Raw genomic sequence first — 14,545 nt, forward strand, 5'->3', positions numbered from 1 at the left:
CCCTGCTTCTGAGGGGTTCCGAAAATACGGTTCTGTACTGTAGTTTAAATGAATTACTCAGAGTTCTGTATTAATATGCCTAGTAAGGAATTTGTCAAAAAACATTTCATGAATCTTTTGTTGTCTGTATTGTTACAGACATACTTGCTGACAGGCATTTTGAAATAAATTACCAAAATAACTGAAACTGGAGTGACTGTACTATTACTTTGACAAATAAAATATGCAGAATTTGAAAATATTGTGCACAGAATTTTTTTGCTGCAGAATTCCCCCAGGAGTATTACTTACATCAAGTTACCAGGCCACCAGATATGGGGATCCCATATTCACAGAATCAGAGGGTGCTTTATTCCCCAACCAATAGTTAACTAGAAGGTCTTTTTACTCCCTTTATATTTTCCTAATTCCATTGTCTTTGCCTCAAGAACCAGGAAGACCTTCTGGGGGCACAAACTTTAGTGTGTCCCCTGGCATACCAGATATAAAAGAAAAAGTTTAACATGTTTTGCATTTAAAATGAACTGATTTATTAAACTATGGTAGTATTATCTGTAGTTAGTGAACTGAGGTGACTGTATGTAGATTTGGGCCACGGTGACTGGAAACAAAGGTATTTAGGCTCTTAACTTTTGCTGAATTCAGTGGAAGCCAGACTAAATACTTCTGAGGACACCATGTCCGTCAAATATTTAAAAACTAGCAGAGTTCATCCTCTTGCACCTAGTTTTTATTATTTCTAAATTAGAAGAGGAAGACTACCTTTCCTCCTTTTCCAACTTCCAATTGGTTTCTTAACTTTGTACGAGCCATTGAACTGAACTAGTTGAATAAACTGAAAAGAAAATATTCTCTATGCACCAGCAAAAAAAGCAACTGGTATTAGGCCTTCAACGGACTCGGATTCCAGGTGTTTAACCAATGACTTCCACAAGTTGTGGTTTGACTTCGATTTTTTTTTTATTTTGTTTAAATGATTTCAATATGTTAAGTTTGGGGACTTAACATAGACTGTCCATTTCCAATTTAATTTGGAATAGATGTTTTAAAAACCCTGTATTAAAATTTAAAATATTCTGAAGTGTTATCCACGATGGAAAGCAGCATTGGAAAACAATTAACTTGTGGAAACCAAAAGTAACTGAGGCAGAAAAATACGTTATGCTGAATAAAGGCAATTACTTGTGTGCGAAGCTGGTTGAAATTGATTTTTTGATTAAAATAACTGAAACGGTTTGTTTGAAGAAAATGGTTTTGAATTTTTAGGATTTTCCTTCTCTCCTTTTCTCTGCATTTGTTCATATTTTATTTCCCTTCCTTCCCCCCACCCCACTGCAAGTGGGAATTTCCCCACTATGACTAAATAAAACATTTCAAACTTTCAAAGAAAGTTATTTCTTCCAGAGTTTTTTTTAAAAGATATTGTTTGCTGAAATTTGGGTGGGGGGGGTTGGCTTTTTTTTTTTTTTTTTTTTTTGAAAATTGACCTTGGATTTATTTTTGATGTATTATAGTGCTCTGAAATTATGCTAACTTATGTGTGATGTTTTGATTTTGCTGTAACTAGTTGTTTAGCTACTGGAAGTAAAAAGCCCTGCTGTTCTCACTTCTAGATTTCATGTTTTCACAGGACATTAGTGATAACAATTTTCTTGTGGCAACATATAAACAATTCCACGGTCCACTAACAAACTGAATTCAGTCTCAGAAACTGGAAAGAGGATTTAAACAAAAAATTATGTAAAGATCTGATAAGAAGGGCTCTGTGGTCATAGCCAGAGCTAATACAAGGACTATCTATAGGGCTCAAATGAATGCTATTAACTAACTTATAAAGCCAACCTTTATGGAATTTGTTCATTTTTTGTTCTGCGCATTTTAAAAAAAAAACAAGCGTCCTGGTAAGCATATTTGCCCATTGCCTTACACATACTTCAGCTGACTATTTAGTCAGCCCAGTAAGGTAACACAACTACAGTTTAACTTAACTGCCAAGTTCTTACACCTCCCCATCTGGAAACAAACACCTTTTCTAACTGGAGTTACACGATACCTCATATCCCAAAACCTGAAGAATCCAGACCCATATGATTATGCACCCCTCACAAGTACACAGCAATAACTGCCAAAGGACCATATAATCAGAGAATGGAACTAGCAGAGCCCAAGGCCATTTCAATCATTCAAACTAGGCTAAAGCCATGGTTTTTTTTATGATATTCTCTATACAAGACCACAGTGGATTTGATTTAAATCACTAGTCAAGCAGATAATTTAATCATGGATTTCTACATAAAAGTGCATTCTTGTGGGCTGTAACCTTAATACATATTCTTCACAACTCGAGATAGATGTAAGTTTCATTTTTAGAAGGTACACACTATACATTTTTGAAGTGGTTTATTTTGAAAACTTTTCAAATTAGTTTTACAGCTATATCAGAAAATGAATGATTGTTTGGTTATTTCATTTACCAAATGTAATAGAAGCAGATATTTATGAAGTCACTGGGAGGTGAACTATCATTAATATTTGGAGGATTTTCTTGCCATGATGTATTAGGAGGAGACCACCACCAGACAGACATTTAAATTGTTTTATTTAACTAAAAAACAAAAACAATGTTAAGTATTCTGGATTTTTTTCTTCGATAGCAAACATATAATATTTTAACAAAACAAGCATATGAATTTTTGAATTTAGTTCAACATTCAAGTTTAAAATCAGGTTTGTTTTCGTTAAAAAATTGTTTAAAATAGTTAAATGAAATATTAAAAAAATGAAATTGTCAGCCAGTTCAACACGAGAAACTTAAAATATTGGTTTTTGCAGCTAATTCAGTCATCTTCACCTTCATTTTCCTGTTTGTTTATACTCCTGTTTCACTTTTGTTCCTACTGCCCGTCTCTCCCTTCTCACACTTATCTCCAGACTTCTTCTTGTCCAGATCTATTCCACCCCAACAATCTTCTATTCATTGAACTTTTTGAAACTTTACACTTTGAGAGAGAGGTAAGGGATTGACTCCGTGTACGCAAATTTGCAAAGGGACAATAGGGTTGAGGTCTGTTATTTCTCACCTTTATATATTATTTATTTTAAAACATTTTTGCTATTAATAAGCATATTATCTCTGGAAACACAAATCCAGTCTGAGAACTACAAAACTAAGCATCTCTGACGGTATCTGCTAGACTGAGCATCACTGGACAGATGGAAAGATTAACGTAAATAATCTATACAGAAGCCCCTGGAATCCCATAAAACTGGGTCCCTAAATCCATGAACTACTGTAACTCATTTACAAAACTTTTCTTAAACATTACATGAATATATAGTCTCATACTATAGGATTAGAACTTCTAATCCCTATTCCACGAGGAGATATCTTTGAGCTATCATGAATCTTAATTAAAACTACCTTTAGGTAGGTTTTCCCCCTCTCAAAAAGGAAAATAGTTTTTTCCCCGATTTAAATAAAAAACTGGATTTATTTTTATGTTTTTAAATAAATCACTGATTTTTATCCACCCTGCACAAGACTGACAACTAAATTGCTATGCCAGGTCACAAGCTTGACCACATACATTTAAAACCTTGTTATAAAAATTTAGCTTCTATAATGTCATCTTGGCCCCCTAAGAACAATGTTCTATGCTAAACACGCCAATTTCTATCTATGGTTATAAAGTTACTAGTTAAAACATAATGAGAAAGGGCTTCAATGATCTTAATGTCTCAAATAATTTGTTCCATGTTCTTCCTGCCTCAAAGAGGAAACCAGTTTTGCAAACAACTTCAAATCACATTAGTTGTGACCACCCTGAAGCTAGTTTAAAGTTTTATTGTCAGCAGGAAGACCAGAGACTCCACTTGCCCACTCACTACCATCCCAGAAATCCTACAAATAGTGATGACATGAACCATCTGCCTCACCTTCACAGGGACACTGTGCGTGGGAAACTTGGCAACATCATATACAAAACATCCAAGGGCCCCTCGGCTTTGCAAACACACTAGGCTGCTACCATTGCCCTTACTTACTGAAGAAGGGAACTCACAGGTGCGTGGAAGTTTTACTGCAAACAACTAACGTACAAGAACTCCAGTGGTACCATGGGGCTCTGTGGCCGCTTCCCTCGCTTGCTTTTTAAGGAAAAACTAGCGCCCAGAGCAACCCCCAAAAACGTGAAGCGGACTCAGAGCGAAGAGGCGGCTACACACCGGCCTCGTGAGTCACCTCTTCGGTACCTGCGAGCGTACCGGGGTGCTCGGAGCTCCCTCGCCACCCCACCCCCGCGCAGCGTTAGATTCCCCGGAAGTGTGGCGCGATCTGAGTTTGCCTCATTGCGAGGCATCAACACGGGCCTTGTCCTCGCTCAGCGCTGCGGCGTATCTCCCCGGCACCCAGCTGCCGGTCAGAGTAACCGAGCCGCCGGGGCCCTCCCCAAGGCAGGGAGCGTATCGCCGCATCCGCTCCCTTCCCACCGCGAAGGACTCCTGGGTCGCGCTCCACGCCAGTCCCGCCGCACCCCGGAGCTGGGGTCAGGGCTCACCACAGGCCCGCCCAGAACCGGGGCCCGGCACCCAGAAGCGCCCCCACAGCGGCTCGGGCGCAGACAGCAGCGGTGGCCCCCGCTCACCCCGCCCCCGCTCTGCCGCCAGCGGGAGATGGGGGGGAAGCTCCATCACCAACAACACTGTTGCTGAGGGCGAGAGCCCGCCTCGTATTACCCCCCACCCCCAGGTCCGGTCCAGTCCGGTCCGGCCATCGCCACCCCGGCGGGAACAGCATAAATCGCCCCCGCACCCCCTCCCCCGCGAGCCCCTGGCTCACCCTGCCCAGGCCTGCACGGCGGACGCGCTCCCGTCTCTCCCAGCAGCAGCGATTGCACCAGCTTTGGCCGGCCACGCACAAACAGAAATTGCGTCGCTCTCCGGAACGTCACTTCCGCTAACGCCCCCTATTTCCGGAAGTTTCTGGAACGACCTCGCCCTCTTCCTTCGAAGCGGAAGTGTGGGGGGGGGGGCTGACAGGGAGCGCGAGCTGCGGCGCCACCTGCTGGCTGTTGGCGGCGCGCTGCGCGGCTGGGGTGCGGCGGGCGGCCTCGCGGCCGACGGGGGAGCCGGTGCGGGAGGGGAGGCATGGGCGAGGCCGTTACGGCACGTCGCAGCGCGCCAGGCGCCCGCCCCCCGCGTCTCCAGCCCGTTATGGGCCCCCACCCCGAGGGCATGAGCCATGGACCGAGGTGACCCTCGGGGGGAAGAGGGGGAGGGAGTCACACGCCCCCGGGGGCACCCAGCCACAGGGCGGCCACCCCAAGAGATGGCGGTAGCCCAGTGCCAGGCTGGCCCCGTCGCGGGGTGGAGACCTGAAGGCATCCGAGCTACCCTGGGCCTGGGTGGCCTGTGCTGAGTCCCATGGGGCAGACCCCAGGGCCGCTGGGCCAAGATGGATTGCACCTTGCCGACCTCAGCAGCCACAGGCCACAGTCAGATCCCCAGGGGCCTGGGCAACACTGTGGCTGCCCTAGGGTGACCAAGTAGCAAGTGTGAAAAATTGGGAGGGAGTGGGGGGTAATAGGAGCCTATATAAAACAAAGCCCCAAATATTGGGACTGTCCCTGTAACATTGGGACATCTGGTCACGCTAGGCTGCCCATATCTCTGTAAGCAGTGTCAGGATGAGCTCCACCCTGACAGCTGGTGGTGAGGTGTGGCAAGTTGTGGAAAAGAACTTCAGGGGCTGATCTCATTTGCATAGGCACACCCACCACGCCTAGAATGAGACCATAGCTGCCCAAATGGTCACTTTGGCTGCTGTGGGATCCCCAGTGTCTCTGTTATTGGGGCAGGAAGAATAAATTGTTATTACCCTGATTATGGGAACTGTGCTTGGAACTGTACATGGCCTTTTGTTATGATGGAGGGATTCACCATCAACTAAGTAGCACTCGCTAGGCAAGGGTCATGGGTTCCAAAACTGTGTGAATAGAGAGAGGCTGGGGACAAGTAGTAATACTTGGTGGCATGGGCCCCTTGGTGAGGGCTTTATATGCTAATTGCACTTCCTCCTTTCCCCACTGTGGAATATCAGAGCTAATTTTGATTTAATTAGAAGTCTAGTTATAGGCTGCTGAGCTCACTTTGGGCTGACAGTGCACCAGCACTGGGGCTCCTCTACTACAAGCTGAATTCACCTAAGAGCTGAAATCACTGAGTGTTGTGTTAAGTAGTGGGGGAGCCTGAAGATATATTGTAGAGCAGTTTGGGGGAGGGCTGGTGAAGCAGTTCCACGCGGAGCAGTGTGTGGATGGCAGGAGCTGCTTGTGGGCTGTGGAGCTGAGCGAAGGAGTTTGTGGGGCGGCTGGCGGAGCGGAGCGCCGCTATGGAGCTATGGGGCGGTCAGCTTCAGATCATGTAAGGTGCCTCTTACCCCCGTCCCATTTCCACCCAGGTTGGGAGGTAAAGCTCTGCAGATAAACTTTCGAACTCTGGGGCTGCCCTGACCAGGGACAGAGACTTTTGGGGCATTGGACTTTTGGGACTTTGGGTGATTTGGGGTTGCTGGACTCAAGAACCAAAGGGAAAAGGGCATGCCCCAATTTGCCTGGGGTGGGTTTTTTTTTTTTGCTCATGGGTTGTGTTATGAATCCTGTTGGTGGTGTTTCCCCAACATAATGCCACATTGTTTCTCTCTGTTATTAAAAGGCTTTTGCTACACTCAGACTATGTGCTTGCGAGAGGGGAAGTATTGCCTCTTGGAGGCTGTCATAAATATAAAGGGAAGGGTAAACCCCTTTGAAATCCCTCCTGGCCAGGGGAAAGCTCCTCTCACCTGTAAAGGGTTAAGAAGCTAAAGGTAACCTCGCTGGCACCTGACCAAAATGACCAATGAAGAGACAAGATACTTTCAAAAGCTGGGAGGAGGGAGAGGAACAAAGGGTCTGTGTCTCTCTGTATGCTGCTCTTGCCAGGGACAGACCAGGAATGGAGTCTTAGAACTTTTAGTAAGTAATCTAGCTAGGTATGTGTTAGATTATGATTTCTTTAAATGGCTGAGAAAAGCATTGTGCTGAATAGAATAACTATTTCTGTCTGTGTATCTTTTTTGTAACTTAAGCTTTTGCCTAGAGGGGTTCTCTATGTTTTTGAATCTAATTACCCTGTAAGATATCTACCATCCTGATTTTACAGGGGGGATTTCTTTATTTCTATTTACTTCTATTTTTTATTAAAAGTCTTCTTGTAAAAAACTGACTGCTTTTTCATTGTTCTTAGATCCAAGGGTTTGGGTCTGTGGTCACCTATGCAAATTGGTGAGGCTTTTTATCCAACATTTCCCAGGAAAGGGGGGGTGCAAGTGTTGGGAGGATTGTTCATTGTTCTTAAGATCCAAGGGTCTGGGTCTGTAGTCACCTAGGCAAATTGGTGAGGCTTTTTACCAAACCTTGTCCAGGAAGTGGGGTGCAAGGTTTTGGGAAGTATTTTGGGGGGACAGACGCGTCCAAACAGCTCTTCCCCAGTAACCAGTAATTGTTTGGTGGTGGTAGCGGCCATTCCAAGGATAACGGGTGTAATATTTTGTACCTTGGGGAAGTTTTGACCTAAGCTGGTAAAGATAAGCTTAGGAGGTTTTTCATGCAGGTCCCCACATCTGTACCCTAGAGTTCAGAGTGGGGGAGGAACCTTGACATGGTGGCACAGTGGTGGGATTAACCTGAAATCATTTGAGATCCAGTTGAGATTTTTTGAACTAGAAATACAGATTTTAAAAAGGAAATTTTTTTTTCCTTTGGAAAGAAAGTCCAGAAAGCAGCTTTGAAACTGAAAGCAGCTTGATTTCTCTCTGCTTTGTGGCCAAGCAGAGACAAAAGGGGATTATCTTGTGAATTGCAGGTTTTCTTTGCCTGGAGGCAGGGTACTTAACTCCTGCAGGGAAATTCACAGTCTTCCAACCCAGAGGTTTTTTTTTTTTCTTTTCTTCCTAAAAGAAAAGGTGTGTGTTCTACCCATTTGCTTTTTCTTTGGGCTGGGTAAGCAGGTTTCCAAGTAGTTGGAGGTTTTTTGCTTTAATTTGGGCCCAGAGCAGAGACAAGGGAATTGTCTTTTTCTGTAGGCTGACAATCACTATCAGAGAATAGGTATTCTATTGCAGCACAGCAAAATTTTACAGCCAAGTTTTGTTTGTTTATCTCTAAACCTCGGGTGTAAAGTTAGTTAAAAACAGAGAGGTTACAATGGCCAAATCCTCAGCTCGACTACAGCTGGAATTAGCCAAATTTCAGGCTGAGGAAAGACAAAGGGAACATGAAAGACAGATAGAACTCATGCGGCTGAAGAAGGAACAAGAAAGGGAGGCAGCGAGAGAAGCAGAACAACACCAAGCAGCTGCTCACAGGAGAGCTATGGAAGCGAGGGACGAAGAACTGGAGGAGAAGGAAAAAGAGAGGAAGTATGTGGAGGAGATGGAGAAGATAAAGGCTCAGCAGAATATCCCAACAAACCCTAGTAATCCTTCTCCAAGTACCACTTCCCATCCCAGAAAGTTCCCCACCTACAAGGCAGGCGATGATACTGAGGCCTTCCTAGAAAACTTCGAAAGGGCCTGCCTTGGGTACAACATCTCTACTGACCAATACATGGTAGAGCTGAGGCCGCAGCTCAGTGGACCCTTAGCTGAGGTGGCAGCTGAAATGCCTAAAGAACACATGAACAAGTATGAACTGTTTAAATCCAAGGCAAGAGTCAGAATGGGGATAACACCCGAGCAGTCTCGTCGGAGGTTCAGAGCCCTAAGGTGGAAACCAGACATGTCATTTACCCGACATGCCTACCACATTGTGAAACATTGGGATGCCTGGATATCAGGAGCAAGTGTTGAATCTCCAGTAAATTTGCCCTTCCTAATGCAAATGGAACAATTCTTAGAGGGTGTTCCTGAGGAAATAGAAAGATACATCCTAGATGGGAAACCCAAAACTGTAATTGAGGCAGGAGAGATTGGAGCCAGATGGGTGGAGGTGGCAGAGAAGAAGAAAACTGGTCACAGTTGGAGCGGAGACCAGAAGGGACCACCCCAGACCACACCCTATTACCGGGGGCCGCCCAAAGCCCCACCTACCTCCCAAAGAACCCTCCAGACCCCTTATCGTCCCACCACCCCGTTCTCCAGCAACCCTCCTCGCCCCAGTGACCCGTCAGCTGGACGATGTTTTAAGTGTAACGAGCTGGGGCATGTAAAGGCCAACTGCCCCAAGAACCCCAACAGATTACAGTTCATTGCACCGGAATCACACCAGAGGTCCACAGGCCCAGATACCTCCCAGATACCCTTGGAGCGGAGGGAAACTGTGAGTGTGGGCGGGAAGAAGGTCACCGCGTGGAGGGACACCGGAGCAGAAGTGTCAGCTATCCATGCTTCCTTAGTGGACCCCAATTTAATCAACCCAGAGATCCAAGTGACGATTCAACCCTTCAAGTCCAACTCTTTCAATTTGCCTACAGCCAAGTTACCTGTCCAGTACAAGGGCTGGTCAGGAATGTGGACTTTTGCAGTCTATGATGATTATCCCATCCCCATGCTGTTGGGGGAGGACTTGGCCAATCATGTGAAGCAGGCCAAGAGGGTGGGAATGGTCACCCGCAGCCAGGCTAAACAAGCCGTGAGGCCTAGCTCTGTTCCGGAAACTTCTATCAGGACCCAGTCAGAGGTGATGGACCCGGACCCCAGGCCAATGTCTGCAACAGCAGTAGTGGATCCAGTCCCTGAGACCCAGACGGAACCAGTCCTAGAACCAGAACCAGCCGAACAACCAACACCAGACCCCGTGTCAGCACTGAATCCAGTACTTGCAACCTCAACACCAGAAGGCCCCACCGAACCTGAACTGGCAGCAGCCGATAACCCTACACAAGAGGCTCAGCCGGAGCCTGAATCCCAACATAGTGCACCAGCGGAGAGCGGTTCACAGTCAACAGAAACAGCTCCATCCCCTATATCGCTTCCAGAGGGACCAAGCCTAGGTCCACAATCCCATGAGGAACTGATGTCCCCAGCATCAAGGGAACAGTTCCAGACTGAACAGGAAGCAGATGAAAGCCTCCAGAGAGCTTGGACGGCAGCACGGAGCAACCCACCGCCTCTCAGCTCTTCTAATCGATCCAGGTTTGTTATAGAAAGAGGACTTTTATACAAGGAAACTCTTTCTGGTGGACACCAGGAAGACTGGCATCCTCAGAGACAGTTGGTAGTTCCAACTAAATACCGGGCCAAGCGCTTAGCCCACGATCACCCTAGTGGCCATGCTGGGGTGAACAGGACCAAAGACCGTTTGAATGGGCAAGGATGTTTCTACCTATGTCCAGTCTTGTGAGGTGTGCCAAAGAGTGGGAAAACCCCAAGACCAGGTCAAAGCCCCTCTCCAGCCACTCCCCATCATTGAAGTTCCATTTCAGCGAGTAGCTGTGGATATTCTGGGTCCTTTTCCGAAAAAGACACCCAGAGGAAAGCAGTACATACTGACTTTCATGGATTTTGCCACCCGATGGCCGGAAGCAGTAGCTCTAAGCAACACCAGGGCTAAAAGTGTGTGCCAGGCACTAGCAGACATTTTTGCCAGGGTAGGTTGGCCCTCCAACATCCTCACAGATGCAGGGACTAATTTCCTGGCAGGAACTATGGAAAACCTTTGGGAAGCTCATGGGGTAAATCACTTGGTTGCCACTCCTTACCACCATCAAACAAATGGCATGGTGGAGAAGTTTAATGGAACTTTGGGGGCCATGATACGTAAATTTGTAAATGAGCACTCCAATGATTGGGACCTAGTGTTGCAGCAGTTGCTCTTTGCCTACAGAGCTGTACCACATCCCAGTTTAGGGTTTTCCCCATTTGAACTTGTATATGGCCGTGAGGTTAAGGGGCCATTGCAGTTGGTGAAGCAGCAATGGGAGGGATTTACACCTTCTCCAGGAACTAACATTCTGGACTTTGTAACCAACCTACAAAACACCCTCCGAACCTCTTTAGCCCTTGCTAGAGAAAACTTACCGGATGCTCAAAAAGAGCAAAAAGCCTGGTATGATAAACATGCCAGAGAGCGTTCCTTCAAAGTAGGAGACCAGGTCATGGTCTTAAGGGTGCTCCAGGCCCATAAAATGGAAGCATCGTGGGAAGGGCCATTCACGGTCCAGGAGCGCCTGGGAGCTGTTAATTATCTCATAGCATTCCCCACCTCCAACCGGAAGCCTAAGGTGTACCATATTAATTCTCTAAAGCCCTTTTATTCCAGAGAATTAAAGGTTTGTCAGTTTACAGCCCAGGGAGGAGACGACGCTGAGTGGCCTGAAGGTGTTTACTTCGAAGGGAAATGTGCTGGTGGTGTGGAAGAGGTGAACCTCTCCATGACCCTTGGGCGTATGCAGCGACAGCAGATCCAGGAGCTGTGCACTAGCTACGCGCCAACGTTCTCAGCCACCCCAGGACTGACTGAACGGGCATACCACTCCATTGACACAGGTAATGCTCACCCAATCAGGGTCCAACCTTACCGGGTGTCTCCTCAAGCTAAAACTGCTATAGAACGGGAGATCCAGGATATGTTACAGATGGGTGTAATCCGCCCCTCTGAAAGTGCATGGGCATCTCCAGTGGTTCTAGTTCCCAAACCAGATGGGGAAATACGTTTTTGCGTGGACTACCGTAAGCTAAATGCTGTAACTCGCCCAGACAACTATCCAATGCCACGCACAGATGAACTATTAGAGAAACTGGGACGGGCCCAGTTCATCTCTACCTTGGACTTAACCAAGGGGTACTGGCAGGTACCGCTAGATGAATCTGCCAAGGAAAGGTCAGCCTTCATCACACATCTCGGGCTGTATGAATTTAATGTACTCCCTTTCGGGCTGCGAAATGCACCCGCCACTTTCCAAAGACTTGTAGATGGTCTCCTAGCGGGATTAGGAGAATATGCAGTCGCCTACCTTGACGACGTGGCCATATTTTCGGATTCCTGGGCAGACCACCTGGAACATCTACAAAAAGTCCTTGAGCGCATAAGGGAGGCAGGACTAACTGTTAAGGCTAAGAAGTGTCAAATAGGCCTAAACAGAGTGACTTACCTTGGACACCAGGTGGGTCAAGGAACTATCAGCCCCCTACAGGCCAAAGTGGATGCTATCCAAAAGTGGCCTGTCCCAAAGTCAAAGAAACAGGTTCAATCCTTCTTAGGCTTGGCCGGTTATTACAGACGATTTGTACCGCACTACAGCCAAATCGCTGCCCCACTGACAGACCTAACCAAAAAGAAACAGCCAAATGCTGTTCAGTGGACCGGAAAGTGTCAGAAGGCCTTTAACAAGCTTAAAGCGACACTCATGTCTGACCCTGTACTAAGGGCCCCAGACTTTGACAAACCGTTCCTAGTAACCACAGATGCATCCGAGCGTGGTGTGGGAGCAGTTTTAATGCAGAAAGGACCTGATCAAGAATTCCACCCTGTAGTGTTTCTCAGCAAAAAACTGTCTGAGAGGGAAAGCAACTGGTCAGTCACTGAAAAAGAATGTTATGCCATTGTCTACGCTCTGGAAAAGCTACGCCCATATGTTTGGGGACGGCGTTTCCACCTGCAAACCGACCATGCTGCACTAAAGTGGCTTCACACCATCAAAGAAACTAACAAAAAACTTCTTCGGTGGAGTTTAGCTCTCCAAGATTTTGATTTCGACATCCAACACATCTCAGGAGCTTCTAACAAAGTGGCTGATGCACTCTCCCGTGAAAGTTTCCCAGAATCAACTGGTTAAAATCGTCCTTGAGATGTGGAAAATATTGTTAGTCTTTATGTACTTGGTAGTATATTTAGAGATGCATGTGTCTTATTAACTCTGTTTTTCCTAGAGCTCCAGGAAGAAATCCCAGCCAGTGTTTCACCCTAGCTGAGATTTGGGGGGCGTGTCATAAATATAAAGGGAAGGGTAAACCCCTTTGAAATCCCTCCTGGCCAGGGGAAAGCTCCTCTCACCTGTAAAGGGTTAAGAAGCTAAAGGTAACCTCGCTGGCACCTGACCAAAATGACCAATGAAGAGACAAGATACTTTCAAAAGCTGGGAGGAGGGAGAGGAACAAAGGGTCTGTGTCTCTCTGTATGCTGCTCTTGCCAGGGACAGACCAGGAATGGAGTCTTAGAACTTTTAGTAAGTAATCTAGCTAGGTATGTGTTAGATTATGATTTCTTTAAATGGCTGAGAAAAGCATTGTGCTGAATAGAATAACTATTTCTGTCTGTGTATCTTTTTTGTAACTTAAGCTTTTGCCTAGAGGGGTTCTCTATGTTTTTGAATCTAATTACCCTGTAAGATATCTACCATCCTGATTTTACAGGGGGGATTTCTTTATTTCTATTTACTTCTATTTTTTATTAAAAGTCTTCTTGTAAAAAACTGACTGCTTTTTCATTGTTCTTAGATCCAAGGGTTTGGGTCTGTGGTCACCTATGCAAATTGGTGAGGCTTTTTATCCAACATTTCCCAGGAAAGGGGGGGTGCAAGTGTTGGGAGGATTGTTCATTGTTCTTAAGATCCAAGGGTCTGTAGTCACCTAGGCAAATTGGTGAGGCTTTTTACCAAACCTTGTCCAGGAAGTGGGGTGCAAGGTTTTGGGAAGTATTTTGGGGGGACAGACGCGTCCAAACAGCTCTTCCCCAGTAACCAGTAATTGTTTGGTGGTGGTAGCGGCCATTCCAAGGATAACGGGTGTAATATTTTGTACCTTGGGGAAGTTTTGACCTAAGCTGGTAAAGATAAGCTTAGGAGGTTTTTCATGCAGGTCCCCACATCTGTACCCTAGAGTTCAGAGTGGGGGAGGAACCTTGACAGAGGCGCCCAGCGGGGGTGGTATATATTTGTCCCAGGTCACTGGGTGGGGGCTCGAGCCGGTTTGCATTGTGTTATTGGAATGGAACCCCTAGATATTGAACCCGGCCCTTGTTGCTGCCAACTCTGACGGGCAGAAGGGTTACATCTCAATGACTGAAAAAAACCCTGGGTGTCCTGGTATATAATCGGCTGGATGTGACCTCCTACTGCAAGGCTGTGACCAATTGGACTAATGCCATCCTGAGATGTATAATCATGGGTAGGGGTTGCCATGCCACTTTTCTAATGGCTGTTAGACCCCGGAGTTGGCGGCCCTGCCCCCTGTCCCACCTCTTCCCCCAAGGCTCCACCCCTTGCCCCATTCTCTACCTCATCCCCACAAGGCCTCACCCCTGTTGCTCTCTCTTCCCTCCCTCCCGCCCCCAGTTGTCACCTCTCAGGTATATCTGCCCACACATCCTGGGTAGTAAGCACAATTTGCATTTACAAATGTTCATTTACAGGCACTCATTTGAACTTCTCCATTTCCACACACACAGTGGGTGGTTTGCTTCATTAGCACACTAGTTCTGGGAGGAGAGGAAGGGAGCTCTTCCTTTTGCATGAACAGCGGGGGTGAAAGGGAAGACCCCCCCCCCCGCATTTGAATGCATATCCAGATTGT

General features: G+C 46.4%; 1 protein-coding gene across 3 annotated transcripts in view; it reads right to left on the reverse strand.

Annotated features, from left to right (window-relative positions):
• DNAJB6 (DnaJ heat shock protein family (Hsp40) member B6) overlaps window positions 1-4,993 on the reverse strand; it is a 101,848-nt gene extending 96,855 nt beyond the window's left edge. For all 3 annotated transcript variants that reach the window (XM_048837625.2, XM_048837628.2, XM_048837627.2), the window contains exon 1: window positions 4,838-4,993. The gene's annotated coding sequence lies outside the window, so the exon portion shown is untranslated. The remainder of the gene's footprint in view (window positions 1-4,837) is intronic.
• Window positions 4,994-14,545: the final 9,552 nt, after the last annotated feature.

This window comes from Caretta caretta, chromosome 2 (genome assembly GCF_965140235.1).
Source record: "Caretta caretta isolate rCarCar2 chromosome 2, rCarCar1.hap1, whole genome shotgun sequence".
Taxonomy (NCBI): Eukaryota; Metazoa; Chordata; order Testudines; family Cheloniidae; genus Caretta; species Caretta caretta.